General features: G+C 44.5%; 2 protein-coding genes across 3 annotated transcripts in view; one reads left to right on the top strand and one right to left on the bottom strand.

Moving 5' to 3' along the window:
* MYSM1 (Myb like, SWIRM and MPN domains 1) overlaps positions 1-17,066 on the top strand; it is a 922,196-nt gene that overhangs the window by 753,416 nt on the left and 151,714 nt on the right. The window lies entirely within an intron of this gene.
* The window catches only part of LOC126962828 (uncharacterized), a 117,064-nt gene that overhangs the window by 73,598 nt on the left and 26,400 nt on the right, over positions 1-17,066 (bottom strand). The window contains exon 2 of one of the 2 annotated variants that reach the window (XR_007728821.1): positions 2,762-3,298. The exons of the other annotated variant lie outside the window; for it this stretch is intronic. The gene's annotated coding sequence lies outside the window, so the exon portion shown is untranslated. Of the gene's footprint in view, positions 1-2,761; positions 3,299-17,066 lie in introns of those variants that run through there. 2 annotated transcript variants of the gene reach the window in all.

Below are 17,066 nucleotides of genomic sequence, written 5' to 3'. Positions count from 1 at the left end.
ACAATCTAGATCCCTGGCATGCATAGTTCACAACAGGGTTTGTGCTCCTGTGAGAATCTAATGTGGCCACTAATCTGACAGAAGGTGGAGCTCAGGTGGTAATGCTTGCCTCCTACTCCCCTCCTGGTGTGCAGCCCAATTCCTAACAGGCCACAGATGGGTACTGGTCTGCATCCTGGGGGTTGAGAATCCTTGTATTAAATGTTTAACTCTTCCTTTTTGTACTTATCCTGAAAGGACATCTTGAGATTATTGGAAGAATATTCAACAAAGTTAGAAGACCGAGGTTCAAATCATGATTTTACTACTCACCAGTTGTGTGACTCTAAAAAGTGACCTCATTTCTTTGATCCCCAGTCTGATAGAGATATAAACATATAACACAGAGGATTAATTTAGGGACCAAGAGTGATAAGAAATGAGATAGTGTTTTACAAACTATACAAGTTTTTCAGATGTTAATTATTTGATTTTTTTTCCTCTCTTTTCTTCTTCAGTTGGCTTTCTAGAGGTTTGTTTATTTTACTTTTCCCCCCAAAGAACCAGCTCATGATTTATGAATTATATTTCTTTAATTTTACTGATTTTCTAATTACTTATTATCCTTGCTTTTTTTTAATTGCTCTGCTTTTCTTGGTTTTGTTTTGCTGCTCATTTTCTAAATTCTTAGGTTAGACATAGAGTTGCTTTCTTTTTACTTATTCTTATTTTTAAGTGCAAATATAAAAGCTATGAATTTACCTCTAACTATGACTTTGGCTGCATTATATACATTTTCATATCTTGTGTTCTCATTTTATTCTTTTCTAAATAGTTCACAATTAGGTATTTTTAAAAACTTCTTATCTGAGTTATTATTAGCATCATCCTCTACCCTAAGCACTATGAATTAGCCTTACTGATCCAGGAGCTTTCATTATTGTTATTATTATATGGAAGCTTGAATCACAATTTCCTTTGAACAAATTTCTCTCTGACATTTTTTGAAACAAATACATCATGGCTGAAAAGAAAAGTAGAGATTTTTATTTTCTCATCATAAAAGCATCAGCCATAGAATATTAGCAGCTTTCTGGATTCAAACATTTTTCAATGGATAAATTGCTAGAATCTTCTTATATCTTCCTCGTATTCCACAAAGAACTAAAGAAATCAACAATATTGCTGAAAAGGGAAATGTTACCAGCACGACTCAATGGCCCTGACTTATTAATTAAGTTCCCAGCATTATAGTCTAAACATCAGTCATTCTTTAAGGCTTAAAACAAGATCCAATTTTGTCCGAGACCTTCACAAACCACCTCAACACAGAGGAGTCTTTCCTTTCCCAAATCATATATTTTGCCCATAAGTCTAAGGCTTAGCCCTGACTCCCATAATAGACAGTAAGTTTCTTGAGAGTAAGATTATGTCTTATACTTCTTTTCATCCCTTCCTATAACCTATAGCATCTCACTTCTTGAATTAGATAATATCAAACAGTAAACGCTATGATTAGTTACAATTCTTACATGACCTCTCCTGGGAGAAAGTGTAACTTTGAAATTTTGGGCCAGAGATTTTTAAAACAGGCAAGTGATAAAATCAAGAGCCATTTAAAACCCTTCAAAATGCTTGAGGCGAATACCTTGGATGCCTGCTTTGAGGAGGAAGAACATCCCAAACATAAAGAAGCAACAGTTTTGAACACTGTGAAGAAGCAAAAATGACATATTGATATTTATACAACAAGAGCTACATGTGAGCTCATGTTCCACCAAGTATGGTGGTGATGGCAACATAATACAAACAATAATGTTGCACATGTGTAAAATACTTTACAATTCACAAAACTCTCCCTATGTGAGGTCATCTGATGCTCAAAGCAAACCTGAAAGGAAAGCAAGTTAGGGACAATTATTCTCATTTTGGAAAACAGTTATTTGGGATTCAGAAAAGATTGGCTAATCTGCCCAAGGTCACAAAGCTAGTAGTTAGTTGGAATAGAACTAAGCCCAGATCTTCTGATTATCAGTCCTACATTCTTTGGGCTACCCCTACTCCAAATTGACTTGGGAACTCTTGAGATAAACATCAGTCACCAACTTCAACACCTAGATATTCACTCATGAAATACCCTTGGGATAGTCACATGCTCCGAGATACCAGAGGTAAAAGACATAGTCCCTGCCCTCAAGAAGCTCACAAACATGTAACCTGATCATTATAATGCACAAAAGAAAGCATAATTTCTGCAAATGCGGTGAAAGAATTAAAATAACTAATAAAACTAGTAATAAGTAACACTTACCAAGCACTTACCATTGCCTGTTTCTGTCCTAAACATTTTGCATATGGAGTGGGTAACCTTATGTACCACACTGCCTGGCTCATAACAAGAGCATAAGAGCTTAAGAATTGCCAACTGGCTGGGCGCGGTGGCTCACGCCTGTAATCCCAGCACTTTGGGAGTCCGAGGTGGGTGGATCACAAGGTCAGGAGTTCAAGACCAGCCTGGCCAACATTGTGAAACCCCATCTCTACTAAAAAAAAAAAAAAATTAGCTGGGCATGGTGGCATGTGCCTGTAATCCCAGCTACTCGGGATGCTGAGGTGGGAGAATTGCTTGAACCTGGGAGGCAGAAGTTTCAGTGAGCTGAGCCACTGCCCTCCAGCCTGGGTGACAAAGCAAGACTCTGCCTCAAAAAAAAAAAAAAAAAAGGCAACCAACCATTTTTATTGTTATATTTTTAAATATAAAATCAAGGGTTATTATCTTTTTTAAAAAGAATATTTAAAATTGAAATTATGCAGGGTAACATAGTAGGGGAGCAAATAATCAACCAACAGGGAGAAGTTGGAGCTGGGTCCTAAATTATAATAAAGGGCTCACAGACAAGGAGGGAAGAACAGTCCAGGTAGAGCAAGCACACTTGCAAAGACTTAGGGCCTGAACAAGTCTAGGGAAGGGTGAGGCAGGGAGGGGAGGCATTGCCTTTTGGGCAGCCAGGACAACATACAGAAGAGGAAAAGGAGGTGGACTCCAGCTAGAAAGCAGCGGGTGGGGCGGGCTGGGGGCACTCCCTGTGCCTGACCCAGGCACCGAGGGTGAGGCACTGATTTTCCAAGGCTATTTGTTTGCAGGTTACATTTTTCCTGAAAAGAATCCAAATGCTTTTGTTTTCACAGACAATTCTAGACTTCTTGGTCCAAGGGCTTTCCCGGAGAAATATCCTGATGGCTGTGGGCCACGACAGGGTTCCACTAAGCACTGGACTCACAGCACAACAGTGTAGCAGGCTGGAATCTTCTTCAGAACCTGTAAGGAAGTGGAAATTCAGTCACTCCCTGGGAGATTTGTAAATATAAGTAATATGCCCTGTTGGTTCTGCCCCAACCAAACCCTCCTACCTGAGGTCCTCTGAATATGGCTTGCAGTGTGGAACCTCTGTGCCTAATAGGTCCCTTCCTCCTCTTTCCTGTTTGGCATGGTCCTGAACTTCCTGCAAGACCAGCCTCAATATTCTTCCTTTTGAGCCTTTCCTGGCAGTGGTGGCCCTAACACCAGGGTGGATGGGTAGCTTTGACTTCAGTGCTCCTAACAGAGCCGTGGATGCACCTCTACTTACAGTCATCTCACTGCCTTGGAATTAAGTACCCCATCTCCCCTACCCTACCACCCCCTGGCCTCTACCTGTAAGCCAGTGTCAACCAAGGATGGGGAGGTAGTGAGCAGTCCACCTGGTTACAGGTTATATATAAGGGGATGCATTATCTCTAGTAAACTTTTAAAAATAAGAAATTTAATAAAAGTCAGTCTTTTTGTTCCTTGTCACATGGGCAGGTAATTCTGAATAATGTCAGGGATAAAACATTCTCCCTTGCAAGGGCAAATGTCTCTTTCTCACACCACTTGGTATTTCACTCCTCTGGATACTTTCCAGTTTCGTCTGTTCAGGAAAAGACTATGCTATTAGCAATAAAATGGAACACGGGGCGGAGCCTTTAGTCAGTCAACAGTTGCTCACTAAGACCTAGTATGCGTCAGGTACCATGCTAGCCATTTTATAAGCACTATCTCCGCTCTTCCCAACAATCCCTAAATGTATGCATCTATGCATGCATCTCTATTGGGTTATTTGTCACATGAAGAAACTGAGTGTCAATATTATTAGACGATTTGTCCAGGGTCCTACCATAAGGAAATTCAAACCCAGATCTGGGTAGCCCAGAGTTTGTGTTCATTGTCCTGTGGTTCACTGCCTCCCGGCTGTGAGCCCCTAGCCCTGTGCCTAGAACAGCATGTCTACTCAGTACCAGGGGTTAGAACTGCAAGCCACACATCCTTTCCTTAAGGAGTTCACAGCTTAAGGCAGAAAGGAACTCATGCAACTCAGCATGATTCAGTTTAGCATGTGACAAGTGATTTTAGGAGTAAAACAGACCAACCCCCAATGACTGCAGCCTTAAAGATACAAGTGGAGAGGAGAGTTGTCAAGAGAAGTAATTAGTACTGATTGAACTCATAGCAGATGCTGTTTTGGATACCACACACATGCTCTCCTACTTGAGTCTTACTACAAACACCTCTGAGGTGGATCTTATTGTTCTGAGTTCTCAGATAGTGCTCAAACAGTTTAAGTGACTCAACCGGCGTCACACAGTAACTAGTAGCTGGTAGAGCAGGGATTTGAGCAGAGGCCTCTCTGACTCAGAAGCCCATGCTCTGGCCACAGCAGCCCCCTAATGAGAAGGGAGTGAATATGCCCACCCATGAGTTCTGCTCAGGGACTAGGGAATATACTAGTGACCAATAGGATAAGGATGATTAAAAAATAATAACATAAAAAATAATAATTTTTTGGTGCTTTACAATTTACAAGATTCTTTCTTATCCATTATCTTATTGCATCCTTATGAATTTGGCAAGGCGGGGGCTATCTCCATCTACAGATTAAAAAACAAAGGCTTTAGCAAAACTATATAATTTTCCTGAGATCCTATGAATTAGATGCAGAGTCTGGAATGACTTTACCAGATTGACCCCATGAATTACCACATGTAATATACAGGTACATTTGATTAGTATCTGAGTCTTAAGACAAATCTAAAGAAGTAGGCTCAACAAGTCTAACCCTGCCCACCTTAGAGACAAAGAAATGGAATTTGGAGATGGTACTGAACATACCCAAGTGGTAGAACTGGAACTAGAACTCATGCCCTAAGATGAGCACAAACTTTTCCTCTTTATCATATGATGTGCAAAAACATTATTCACTTATTTGTTCAGAACCAAACTTGGGCAAGGTTGCCAACCACCTGAGAGTGGGCTTGTCCCTAAGAGCCCTTCCTTCCTCTAATAACTCTCAGATCCACCACTAATGCCACCATCAAATTTTGATATGAAAACACAACTAACTCTCTTAGCCACTCTACTCTGTTTTACCAATAAAAGGCAAAGTCAACTCCACCCCCAACATAACTGCATCTTAAATAAACCTGGGCTTATTCTCCCTTCCCCTACCCTTTTATAAAGTTCCCCTCCAGTTCTAAAGAAAAGTGTAAAATTGCTCCTCTGCAGATGAATTTCAAGTTTCCACATCAAAACTCTATAATTATAAGAAATAAAAGAGCAAAGTAAAGGCTCGAATGATTACAAAGCAAGAATATCAATTATGCACTGTACCACCAAATTGGTTCCTGAAAAACAGAAGCTCTCATTTCTGCTGTTTCAGAAACACTGCAGAAAGACAAGGCAGTATGATGGGAAAAGTCTGGGCCTGGGAACTATGGAGTGTTCCAGGAGACCTGAGGCCCAGAGAGGTTAAGTAACATGCTGAAGGTCACACAGCTTCCCAACGGAGCTGAAAATGAAGACAGAATCTCAATTCAGGTCATTCTGCCTTCACGTTGCTTCCCTGCCCTTTTGGAGTAAGCTGCATGGTAATCTACCCTCAAAGCTGAGTAAGAGCAAAGCCAAGAGGTGGCAATGATGTGCCTACTGGCCTAGAGCTCCTGGCTATCCCTACACCTGTCCTAGGTCCTGTAATCATTATGGTATAATGAATAAGAAAATCGTGAGGCAAAAGAACTTTGAGATCATCCTCTTTTATTCTGCTTTATTCTATCAGAATCAGACAATGTCACTGTTCCACTCAGATTTCAGTGGGATTCCTTTTAATTGTTTAGGGGGTAGGGGGCTCCAATGTGCCTTCAGTGGCCAGTGCCAGCAGCTCTTCTGGGGTGGACTGTTAGGTGCTGTGGCTCTCCAGCCTTGGGCGGGGACAATTCTGAGGTTTAACCCACACTCCAGGGTCCTCAGGCAGGATCAAGCTGAAGCTACCCTCTGCAAGTGGCATCTTAATGCCATTCCCCAAATTAGAGTGAAAGTAACTTTTACATTTCAGTGAAAACAACCTTGGGATGGATGTGACAGTTTCCTTCTTAAGGAATAAACACCAACATACCACCTGTTTTACACTCAACAAATCACTCTTCGTTCTGTTTTGATTATTTAAATTCATTTAAAAGGTCACATTGTTCTTACATTTTGTTCCATAAGCCTTCATTTTGTTGCTAAAAGCAATAAAAATCTGATCAAGGTACTCAGCCTGATTTTCTGGCTGATAGTCCATGATCCATTCATTCATTCACAGCTGGGTCAAGCTTAGAACCAGCTGCATTGGCTGATCTGGTCACATCTACCAAATTATGGTCTGACCTTAACAACCACCCTGGGAAACAACCTAGGGCCTACCTCAGCCACTGTCCATGCTGTCACTCGAGTCATCTTGTAGTTCCTCTAACATGCCCAGCTTGTTCCCACCTCAGGGCGTTTGTACTTGCTGTTTCACCTGCTTGGAATACACTTGCTTCAGACCCTCTCCTGGCTCCCCTCCTCACTGCATCAGGGCTCTGCCAAATGCCAGTTCCTCAAAGATCCTTTCTTGACTTTGCATGTAAAATGATCTGCCCATACTCTACTCTGTCTTTTTATGTCTTTCTTCATAATATGTGTAACTATGTGAACTGATAGAGTTATTATTTACTTATTTATTGTCTTTCTCCACCGGGAGAATGCAAACACCATGAGAGGAGATATTTTGTCTGCCCAGTTCACTCTTATCTAAATGGTGCCCAAAATAGCACCTGGGAGATGGCAGGCACTTGATATATTTTTTGAATTAACAAAAAATGAAAGAATAACACTTCTCTTCTTCAGCCTTTTATTTGTGAAATAAAACTTTTCCAGAGGAAGATTGCAAAGGCTTGGAAACTAGTAGATCTTCAGCTTTAATCCCATAGGTAAGTCTCTTATGTTACCTATGGATCAAGAAACTCTCTACCTCAAAAACCTGCAGTGGCTCCCTGTTGCTTCAACAGACGACAGTTGTATGAGAGTCTCCAGCTTGAGTAAAAACTCAAGGCCACTATAATAAAATAATCTGACAATGACATTGTGTGTATGTGTGTTTCATAAACATTTAGAGCGCTTGCTAAATGCCAGGCACTCTTAAAAGAATACAAAGATGTGGATCCACCCCAACCACCATCATTTTGGTAGTAGTAGAGTTAGATATCGAAGGAGGTCATAGATCATTAAGAAAAAGAGGCCGGGCGCGGTGGCTCAAGCCTGTAATCCCAGCACTTTGGGAGGCCGAGACGGGCGGATCACGAGGCCAGGAGATCGAGACCATCCTGGTTAACATGGTGAAACCCCGTCTCTACTAAAAAAAAAATACAAAAAACTAGCCAGGCGAGGTGGTGGACGCCTGTAGTCCCAGCTACTCGGGAGGCTGAGGCAGGAGAATGGCGTGAACCCGGGAGGCGGAGCTTGCAGTGAGCTGAGATCCGGCCACTGCACTCCAGCCTGGGTGACAGCGCGAGACTCCGTCTCAAAAAAAAAAAAAAAAAAAAAAAAAAAAAAAAAAAAAAAAAAAAAAAGAGACTTAGGTCAGGCGCAGTGGCTCATACCGATAATCCCAGCATTTTGGGAGGCCAAGGCAGGTGGATCATCTGGGGTCAGGAGTTCAAGGCCAACATGGTGAAACCCCTTCTGTACTAAAAATACAAAATTAGCCGGGAATGGTGGCGCATGCCTGTAATCCCAGCTACTTGGGAGGGTGAGGCAGGAGAATCGCTAGAACCCGGGAGGCAGAGGTTGCAGTAAGCCGAAATCGAGCCACTGCACTCCAGCCTGGGTGACAAGAGAGAAAGTCTGTCTCAAATTAAAAAAAAAAAAAAAAAAAAAAGAAGAGACTTGTAAACAACATTAAAGTGTTATTAAATGCCAAAAGATAATTCTAGCCGGGCGCGGTGGCTCAAGCCTGTAATCCCAGCACTTTGGGAGGCCGAGACGGGCGGATCACGAGGTCAGGAGATCGAGACCATCCTGGCTAACACGGTGAAACCCCGTCTCTACTAAAAAATACAAAAAACTAGCCGGGCGAGGTGGCGGGCGCCTGTAGTCCCAGCTAATGTAGTCCCAGCTACTCGGGAGGCTGAGGCAGGAGAATGGCGTAAACCCGGCAGGCGGAGCTTGCAGTGAGCTGAGATCCTGCCACTGCACTCCAGTCTGGGCGACAGAGCAAGCCTCCGTCTCAAAAAAAAAAAAAAAAAAAAAAAAAAAAAAAAAAAAGATAATTCTACATGGGTACATGGGCACGTGTGCAAAAGGAATCAGTCCCCTTCATTTGGATATAGGCAGGAGTCCAGAAAAGCTCCTAAGGGAAGCTGCATTTCAGCTGAAGCTTGGTGAACAGGGGCTCCCCAGACAAGCGGGGAGGAGCGGTAGTGAGGGTGTTCCATGCAGAGGAACAGCCTGAGCAAAGGCCAGGAAGGAGGAGGACACATTCTGGAAACTGGAGGTGATAAAGTCAGTCCAAAGTGTGGACTGTGAGCTGGGGTTCAGTAAGAGACAAGGCTGAGAAGTAAGCAGGGTGTGTATGAAAAGATATCACACTGGAGTCAGGACGACCTGAGTTCAAGAGTTGACTGTGTCACAAGCTAATCAGTCAGTCCCCTCTGGGTTCAACTTCCTCAGAAGTCAATGACTAGGGGGAGGGGGGCAAAGGATCACCAGCTCTCCAGTGAGGTTGGTGGAGGCATGGAGCAGGAAACAAAAGCACTGGAAAGATTTGTTTTGTTTCAAAACAAAATACTGAAAACGTCCCCTTGCTTTGATTCGTTTTGAATCATGATATTTTGCTTATTTTGAATTTGAAACTCATTAAAAGAGGATGTAAGGTTTTTGTGTTTATCTAGGGTGACTTGGATTATAAAAGAGGCAGAGAAATTCTGGGTGAGGTGATCTTAAAGTCCCCTCTGATCCTCACCTCCAGCTCTAAAATAACTGACATCTGGGCATACGGGGGAAAAAGCAGAGAGGTGCAGTGAATCAGATACTGAACTTGAAGTCAGACCCAACTTCTTCTAACTCAAACTTTGCCACTCACTTTCTGGGCAAGTTAACAAGCATCTTGGAGTATCAGCTTCCTCTTCTATAATATGATCTTTTCCTCATAGGCTTATTGTGAGGTTTATTTGAAATAATGGATTCGCTAGCAACTGCCACATAGTAGGTGCTCAATAAATGTCAGCTGAGTATACTGTCTTTGACTGTTCTCTCCATATCCCCGTCTCTAATTATAATAGTTTCCTTGTGAATACCTACCATCTGTTGAGTGTTGTCCACAGGCTATCTCTTTTACAAGGAGAAATTAACGATTTAATTCTTTGTTGTCAGTTGAGTTCATTGAATTGCCTCAAGGCGGTTCTGACCCTCAGAATAGAGACACAATGTTTGGTGGGAATTTAAGGTGTGCTGTCTGGAACCACACAGATTTAAAATCTTTTAAAATTTAAAGTGGCTTTTTATTACTTTGGAAACCTATCCACTGCACGTTTTTATTTCTAAACATTATACATTTTCCCCCTTACTTTCCACATTTAACTCAAGGCTTCAAATACAAAAGCCAAGTTTGAAATAATCATAACATTTAAGCAATGAATGTAATGACAGCTTACATTCACATGGCAGGAAGATGTACGCTCTATATTTAATAGCTTTAGCCATTTACAGCAAAAATTATCACAGGGACTCCAAAGAGAGAGGGTAGGAGGAGAATTCTGGGCCTTTGACTAAAGATGCCATAGTCATAAGCTGTTTTGGAAATGATTAAGTGATAAGTACAGTAAATTTACCCTCAGTTCTGGGAACCCCACAGTGCAGACAGTAATTCAGTAATAAGGCAGAAGTAATTATTATTATTGTTAAAAGGCTGAACCTTAAGCCTGTACCATTTTATTCTATTTAGCTGGAAGATCACTAAGTACATAGAGGAGGGAACTCAGGCATGTGAAGCATCTATTAGACACCAATTGCTCTATCACTTAAAACCTAACCTCCTTCCACATTCCATGTAAGCACTTGTAACTGGACCCCAAAAAAATATAGTGAGGGAAACCAACAATCTTGAATATCTACGGTGTGCAAGCCACCTTATTATATAAAATATAGCATATGCCTGCAATGCTTAATCATATATAAGGAATGCCAATAAGCTCAGAAAGGAACCCCTCGCCTTTGTTGAGGAGGCAGCTGTGTATAGTATCATTCCTGGCTGCATTCCCATTTCCCAGCGTTTTGTCTGATACATCCTGCAGGAATTAAGAATATGGAATAAGGAACCAAATTTTGTATATTCAAGTCCTACTTAGTAGCTGTGTGACCTTAGGTAAGTCACTTAACTTCTTTGTTCCTCAATTTGCTACTTGTGAAATGGGATGCCCTTAATACCTCTCTCATACTGTAACTGTAGAACTAAATGAGTTAATAAGTGTCAAATGCTTAAGACAGTGCTGGCAAATAGTAAGAGTTGCAAACATCAGCACTTGTGGACTTGCTGGATAATGGGGACCTCACCATCACCCTGTGATGTAAAGTGTAATAAACTCCTTTCTCCAGGTGGGGAAACTGAAGAAAGTACACCTGCCTGGTCATCCAGTTCTTAATTGGCCTAAATAGGATTCCTACCTAGCCCTAACTAACACTAATAACAAAACATAGCATTTAATTAGTTTTTTCTTAATGTCCTAGGCCTTTACAGATAGGCACACATTTACTTCTCACAACAATTATATGAGGTAAGTGTCAGTAATTCACATTTTACAGATGCAGAAACTGAGACTGAGGTTAAGTAATTTTCCCAAGGCCATATAGTCAGCAAATGTCAAGTGTGCATTGTTTTGTTTGTTTTATATATTTTTTTCAACTTTTATTTTACTTTATTTTGAAACAGTGTCTCACTCTGTTGCCTAGGCTGGAGTTCAGTAGCAGGAACATGGCTCACTGCAGCCTGGACTTCCTAGGCTTAAGCAATCCTTCTGTCTTAGCCTCTGATATCGCTGGGACCACAGGTGCACGCCACCATGCCTAGCTAATTTTTAAATTTTTGTAGAAATGAGGTCTCACTTTATTGCCCAGATGGGTCTCAAACTCCTGGCCTCAAGCGATCCTCCCACTTCTGCCTCCCAAAGCGCTGGGATTACAAGAGTGAGCCACTGCACCCGTCCCAACTTCCATTTTATAATTGGGGGTACATGTGCAGGTTTGTTACAAAGGTATATTGCCTAATGCTAAGGTTTTGAGTATAATTAAGCTTGTCACTCAGAGGGTGAGCATAGCACCCAAGAGGTAATTTTCCAGCCCTTGCTCTGCTGTCTCTCCCACTAACTCTAGCTGTCCTTAGTGTCTATCATGTCCACCTTTATGTCTATGTGTACTCATTGTTTAGCTCCCTCTTATAAGTGAGGATATGTGGTATTTGATTTTCTTTTCCTGATTAGTTCACTTAGGATAATGGCCTCCAGCTGCATCCATGTTGCTGCAAAGGACATGATTTCATTCTTTTTATGGCTGCATAGTATTCCATGGTGCATATGTGCCATATTTTCTTTTTCCCATCCGCCACTGACAAGCACCTGGGTTGATTCCAAGTTTTTGCTATTGTGAATAGCGCTTTGATGAACATAGGGATTCATGCGTCTTTCTGGAAGAACCATTTATTTTCCTTTGGGTATAGACCCAGTAATGGGATTGCTGAGTGGAAAGGTAGTTCAACTCTGGATTCTTTGAGAAAACCCAGGCCAGAGAACCTGACTGTCCCCTACATGGAAGAAGGAGGCCAGGTCTCTGGAACCTGAAATTCAGGGAGCTGAGCTGCAGATCTGGCTGGCGTTCCTATGGTCGGACTAGGAATTGAGGACTGTTGGAGGACTGGGGATTGAGGCTGGGTCTCTGGGGCCGCGGGTGGGTTAGCGGGCCTGGAACAGGGGTGTGGCCCGCAGCGCCAGTTTACAACGGCCGGCAGGACCGCGGGGAGGAGCAAGAGCAGGAAGTGCCGCGCGCGCTCGCACCGAGGGAACCCCGGCGGCGCCCCGCCTTTGCCGGCGTCTGGGCTCCGTGCCCGCCGCCCTCCCCAGCCGCTCGCTCGCGAGTTCCTTTCGCTTTTAACCCCAGCCGCGCTGATTGCCTGCGATTACTCAGAATTGCCCCCACTTGGCTGGCTGAGCGACAAAAATCAGCAGTAGCTGTCCGAGGAAACCTATTCGCAAACAGGCGCCCCCACCCAGCGGAAACACCCCAAGCCGGAGCCCAGAAATCTCAGTCTTCTCTCATCCCCCGCTCTGCCTCTCGCGCTCAATGGTACTCGTCCGGGTCTCAGTTTGCCCATCTGTGCACACGATGTGAAGAATTTCTGCACAATCGAGAAAAAAAGATGTGGAAACAGCCCCAAATAATTTTGATCCGAAATAACTTTGAGAGTTTTATAGTCTAATCAATTATTGTTTTAATAAGGATCTGTACTTTTTCATGCAAAAAGGAGTAAAACTGTCACCCAGGAAAATTCGCCTGTGGTTGAAGTTGCCCTGTGTGACACGCCCAAGGAAGTGCTGGAATGTCCTTTTCCGCTCCCATCTGTCTGTTAACCTGTAACTCGTTGTACATGTATTTGATTCTTCCCCGTTAGGAGTTTTACAATCTCAGTGACGATAGGTGGGATGGGGAAAGACTGGGTTTTGCAGCCAGGCATTGGGTTACAATATCTTGCTGTACCTTTTTTTTTTGCCTGTGGGATCTTGGTCAAGCCGTTTAAACGTGCCGAGTCTCAGCCTCCCTTCTATAAAATAGGAAGAAGGAATCTCCTTGCAGGGTTTCTGGGAAGATTCAGGCTGCTGTCTGTCTAGGGCCTACCACGTGTTGAGTAATCAGAGGAGAAGGGTGCTCATGGGTGGGCACTCAGACTGTCTGAGCCTTGGTTTCTCCCTCCTGGTCCTCCTTTTGGCCCAGGGGCTCCCCGGCCCTGCGCGAGGGCTGGGGCGTGGCCGGTTCCGAGCCTCCCAAGGCCTGCGCAGCGGCGGTAGCACCAGTTCCCGCCTCCCCCGCGGCGACCTGTAGGCGGAAGTCTGTGGCTTTATTTACACAGAGGGCAGCCCGTGGAGGCTAGCCTTGTAAGGACGAATCGCTGGCGGGCCTGTGGGGGAGGCCAGGAAAGGCGGCCTTCGCCTGATAGGAATCTGTGGATAAATAAATATGTGAATGGAAGAATGCATTGAAATTCCCTCCTAGGATCACAGAAACGCTTGCAAAGGCAGCCTTCAGAATCCACCCACTCGCCCCCATCCCATTTGAGGATCAAATTATTCAAATGAGTTATTGCCAAGCCAGGCCTCCTGCCTCCCAGACACCGCCGTCCTGGGGCTGCCTTTGGGGCGCGACTTCAGGGCTAGGAGTGAGATCTGGGGGCTAAACAAAGGGAAAGGGAACCCCGCTTTGCTGAACACCTGCTACATGCTAGGCACCTTTCCTATGTCACTTCATTGATTTTCATTCCCACGACGCTTTGGGGTAGGCACTGTCTTCCCACTTTCGTCTGGGAAAACTCTGGGTCAGATAGAAGTCACTCGCCCAAGAACAAAAGCGTGTGGGTGGAACAGCTTGGATTCAAACACAAGTCTGTCCTGAGCGCCTTTCACCCCACCGCGGGGCCCGGAGGAGGCGCAGGGGCCAGGAAGAGAAAGCGCGCTGGCGAGGGCAGGGGAGCGGCGCGACTGCCCAGCTGCGTTTCCGGGTACCACCCCTTCCCGCGGTGTCCTTCGTTTGCCCGCTGGATCGCCAAAGCCTCTTCCAGTTCCACCCGTCAACTCATTCGCCGCCGCCCGGCCAGCTCACTCTCCTGATTTAGCAGCCAGAAGCCCCACGTTCGGTGACCACCGACCCAGAGCCCCTGGTCATGTCATAGCCAAAACCAATGTAGTCCTGGAGGACTTACAGGTGCACCCAGGGTACGTATTTCTCCTGCCTCCACCTGAGTCCCGGCTCTGCATCCGGTCCGGTAGCAAAGGAAACTGGTCCAGGTGCCTCTTTTCCCGGCAGGGCCCCATCCACGCCCACCCTGCTGAGGCCCCAAACAGGTTTCTTCACTTTCCCTGGCCCAGCTCCTGACCGGGGGCGAGGAAGGAAGCCGGTTGCTCAATGTGCTGGAGGCTAGTTCTCGTTCTTAGGCCACCTGTTGACCAGCCAATCAGTCAGGTGGGCCCAGCTCAAGCCACCCTGCAGGTACAGTGGCTTGAGCACCTAGGGCCACTCAGCAAATCCTTAGGGATCCTCACGCAACACAACACATGGAGTCTGTGTGCAGCCGGTGAGCACTGGGTCCCCTGGGGAAAATGAGGTGGATGAAGCCGGCCACCCCAGCCCTCTGGGTCCATCCTGCAGGCTTGCCCCAGGGCGACACACTGACTTCTTGCTGGGCCTCCTTCACACATGCACCCACTGACCTTGGAAGACTTTCCAGAAGTCCCAGCTCCTTTGCTTTTAGACCTCTTGGCCAAGAGGACAGCATGGGCAGAAAATTCAGACAGTGACAGAAGGAATTTATTCATAAATATTTGAGTGCCAGCCATTGTACTAGACTCTGGGGATACCAAAGCAAACCAGACACAGTCCCTGACCCCAGGTGTCCCCATCTGGTGAGGAGTCGGACAGGTAACAGGTCATTTTAAGATGCCATGAGCCATTTCCCAGAGTGCATCTGAGAGAAGACCCTAAGTTGGTGGGGTAAGGAGTAGGGAGGCATCTGGAAAGACTTTCTCAGACTTCAAACACTGCCCCTTTCCTTCCTTCTTCCATCTTTCTACACTAATTTCTGGAGTACCTGCATCATGCTAAGAGCTCAGGGAGCAGGAGGTGGTTTTCAAGGGAGAACAAGTCACGGTGTCACAGTGTTGTGGTTAAAATGCCAGCGCTCCGGCTACAGCCACTTATTCTGTGCCTGTGGGTGATTCACATGATCTCTCTGATCCTTGGTTTCGCTATCTGTAAAATAGGGATAATTGATAATATCTACTTCGCAGAACAAGGCCCGGTCCAGGGTAGCCATTAATGAATGTAATCATACTATTTTGTGGTGGGTCACACTTTTCTGTTTCTTACAACCACCCCATGTGGCTGACAATACAGGTAACCTTATACCCATTTTACAGATGAGGAAGCCGACCCAGACAATTAACTCAATGGCCCATGTCTGGTACATTTTCAAGACCAGGATCCTGGGGAGGGGTGGCCTCCTGAAATGGGGGGATATTAGGACCTTCACCTGCCCTCCCTGAAACCTCAGATGACTGGTTGAGGCTGAACTGTCTGGGGAACTTCCTCTGACCTAAATCCTGTCAGCTATACCCAAACACCAGCCAGAAAATACAAACAGCCACACCCTCACTGTTTTTGCCCCAACTTGTGCTTCATGCCAGGGGATTTCTCTTTCAGGAACTACATTTAAAAAGGGGGGAATTATACGATAATTGGACACCTACTATGTGGCAGACATTACACAAGGCATGCTTGTGTGGGTTATTTTATCTTATGTGAGCCATTTTATGTGGACAGGGAAAAGAGGAGGATGATGGAGGAGGAGAAAAGAATCGACTTGTTCCAACTGCTCTCCATAATAAAACTTCACTCAAGTGCATATAACCCTGAGTGTTCTTTCTAAAATGCAAATGTGATCATACTTCAACTCCCTTGCTTAAAGTCTCCCAGTAACTTCCCACTGTGTTCACAACAAAGTTGACACTGCACAGACATGCTCAGCTAGCCACATCGTCAGGTCCACTGTGCCCTCTGACCTCCTGGCCTTTGCACATGCAGTTTCTTCTTCCTGGAATGCCCTTTCCAGCTCCCCACTTCCTTTCTTACTTTTACTTGGTTAAATCCTATTCATCCTTCTGCCCTCAGTTTTAAATGTTACTTCCTCTAGGAAGCCTCCTTGTCCACTCAGACAGGAATAGGCCCCTGCTACATACCATGCTCTATACATACTATTCTCTGTTCTAAGTATCTGTTTAATAGTGTCCCACTAGGTAATGAGCTCCTTAGGGTCAGGAATTATGTCCTCTTCCTGTGTCCTCAGCACTAAGCATATTATGACTCCTAATAGGCATCCAATATATGTTTAATAGATGGATGAGAAGAGGTTAAGCATAAAAATTATCCCCATTTAACAGAAGAGAAAACCAATCCCAAAGAAGGGGGAAAAATGCCTATCTAAGCTGGTTAATGAATGAGTTAAGCCTCTCTAAATCTACCCAGCATTGTTTCGCTATTTCATTTATAATGAAGATTATACAAACTTGTAAGTTCTGTTCGAAATTGTTCTTATCGCTATCTTTCAATATTGCACAGAAATATGACCTGGGTCCTAATAATGTAACAATTATAAATACCAATTATCAGGTCTGTAGTTAGCCCTGGGTTCTGATTTTAGGTACCCAAGGCACATTATACCTCATGACATCTTCCAGATGCCACCACTGTGATCTCTCTTCAACAGATGAGAAAGCTGATTCAGAGAGATTAAGTGATTTATCCAAGGATCCACAGCCTTCAAACCCAAGTACTCTCCAACTCCTAAGCCCAGGTTCTTTTCACCTCCCCATCCAGCCTCCTGTCATGGCTTGGAGCCGACTCATTTGTGGCCTCATATCCCATCTGGGCCTCAGTTACCCCTCTCACAGGATACAGATGA

Source organism: Macaca thibetana, chromosome 1 (assembly GCF_024542745.1).
Source record: "Macaca thibetana thibetana isolate TM-01 chromosome 1, ASM2454274v1, whole genome shotgun sequence".
Classification (NCBI taxonomy): Eukaryota; Metazoa; Chordata; class Mammalia; order Primates; family Cercopithecidae; genus Macaca; species Macaca thibetana.
Note: the sequence above shows the minus strand (reverse complement) of the source record. Positions and strands in the feature narration are given on the sequence as shown.